Raw genomic sequence first — 2,500 nt, 5'->3', positions numbered from 1 at the left:
CAAAATTCAGTACAAACTCACCGTCTGTGTAATAATAATAGAACTAGGCCTTATGACCTTTAGACACTTTCATTCAGGGCATCGATAGTGTAAAATATGCAACTCTGTAAATGAGTGTTGCAGTGGCATTGGATATGCAGCTGGATCATAAAAGTGCATAAAATAAAGATTTCTGCAAAGATTGCCTTTCCTTCCACCTGTCGCCGTCCCTTATTCAAAATAGTATTATTATGATTATCATGATATTATATACAGTGGTTCAGTGATTGCCAGTGTTTCTTTTCATACATCAACCTTCAAATAATACTAATGAAATTAAAAACCATCTTAATTTATTTAGACATCTACGACTAAAACGAAGATCCGGGAGTTCGGAGGTCTACTGGGAAAACTTGCTCAACTGTTATGAAGTTACATATCTTGATAATTTAATTCATGACTTTGGGCTGTCAGACTTGGAAGTCAGTTGATGGATTGCCCTGATGCCAAGAGCCATGAACTCACTCGACTAAAGTAAATGAAGATACTGGTACCCGTGCAGAAGGACTATGTTATGAGTCTTCAAGGTCAGGCCACTGCCAATTTGGCTATATAGAAGCGATTCCTAGACTTTATCCTATGTAACAGGTCTTCGCGTTGAACCGTTGGATACAGTTGATGGGATCATATTTTCGCCCAAAGTATGGCTGCCACAAGACTAGTTACATGTACAATCTATATGCCATGATGGACCCTCGTACCTGGAAACAGAGAGTGAATGGTTAATGCACCCTCCTAGGTATTAGTCCTGCGCCCACTGGCTGATAAAATAAAAGACAGTTATAGTTAATATTCTCGCTATATTAGTTAATATCATCGTTGTTACTATCATTTTCATTGTTGTTGTTATTATCATTTTTATTAAACTTAAATTTACCATTACTATCATTAGCGCATTATCATAAATATTATTATAATGATAATGCTACAGTTGTATTGTTCATTATTATTAATGATATTAATGATATTAAACATGTCAATGCAATAAAATTCTGTTTTCATTTTTTTGCGTTTGTAAGAAAAGCATTCCAAGTTATCAGATTGCTTACAAAAAGGAGATAAAAAAAAAAAAAAAATAACATGAAAGTATAGCAATCGACAACGCTTCTGAATAAAAAAATGTGAAGCATAGGAAATTAACCTTCAACCAGAATACAGCAATATGTATTTAACACATCATTTAGTAACTGGTGCCTCGCTCATTCAGATTAGTTTTAGTGATCGTGTTGTTCGTATTACATTATATTGATAAGAATGATAATGATAGTAATCATAACAATACAACAACACCACCACCAATGATAATAATAATAATAATTATTATTGTAATAATAATAATAATAGTAATAATAATAATAATAATAATAATAATAATAATAATAATAATTATAATAGTACCAATAATGATAATAATAATAACAATAATAATAACAACAATAATAATAATAGTAATAATAATAATAATAATAATAATAAATAATATGATAATAAATAATAATAATATATAATAATACAATAATATAATAATAATAATAATAATAATAATATAATAATATGATATTGATAAACGCATGAATGATGATAATTTACGATGATGATATGATGATGATGATGATCATAATAATGATAATAATGATAATAATAATAATAGTAATATATAATAAATAGATAACTAACAACACAACAATAAAACAACAATAATAATAATAATAATGAATATAAGAATAATAATGGTAATAATAATAATAATAATAATAATGATAATAATAATAATAACAATAATAATAATATAATAATAATAATAACAATAACAACAACAAGAACAACAACAACAACAACAATAATAATAATAATGAATATAAAAATAATAATGGTAATAACAATAACAACAACAACAACAACAATAATAATAATAATAACGACGATAATATTGATAATGATAATAACTACAATAATAATGATAATAACAATGATGATGATAATAATAATGATAATCATAATGATAATAATATTATTAACAATACCTGCAACAACAGCAGCAACAACAACAATAATGATAATAATGATAATAATAAAAGAAAATAATAATCAAAATGATAATAATGATAATGATAATAATAATAATAATAATAATAATAATAATAATAATAATAATAATAATAATAGTAATAATAATAATGATAATAAAATATTAATAGTATAGTTATAATATTAATGATAACAATGATTAAAGTATAATAATAATTGTAACAACAACAGCAACAACAACAACATCAATAATAATAATGATAATAATAATAATGATGAGTATAAAAATAAAAATGGTAATGATAATAGTAGTAGTGGTAGTAGTAGTAATGAAAAAAAAAAAAAAAAAAAAAAAAAACATAATGATAACAACAACAACACCAACATCAATAATAATAATAATAATATAATAATTATGGTAAATATATAAATA

This window comes from Penaeus monodon, chromosome 5 (genome assembly GCF_015228065.2).
Source record: "Penaeus monodon isolate SGIC_2016 chromosome 5, NSTDA_Pmon_1, whole genome shotgun sequence".
In the NCBI taxonomy this organism is placed as follows: Eukaryota; Metazoa; Arthropoda; class Malacostraca; order Decapoda; family Penaeidae; genus Penaeus; species Penaeus monodon.
This window is presented reverse-complemented; position numbering follows the sequence as displayed.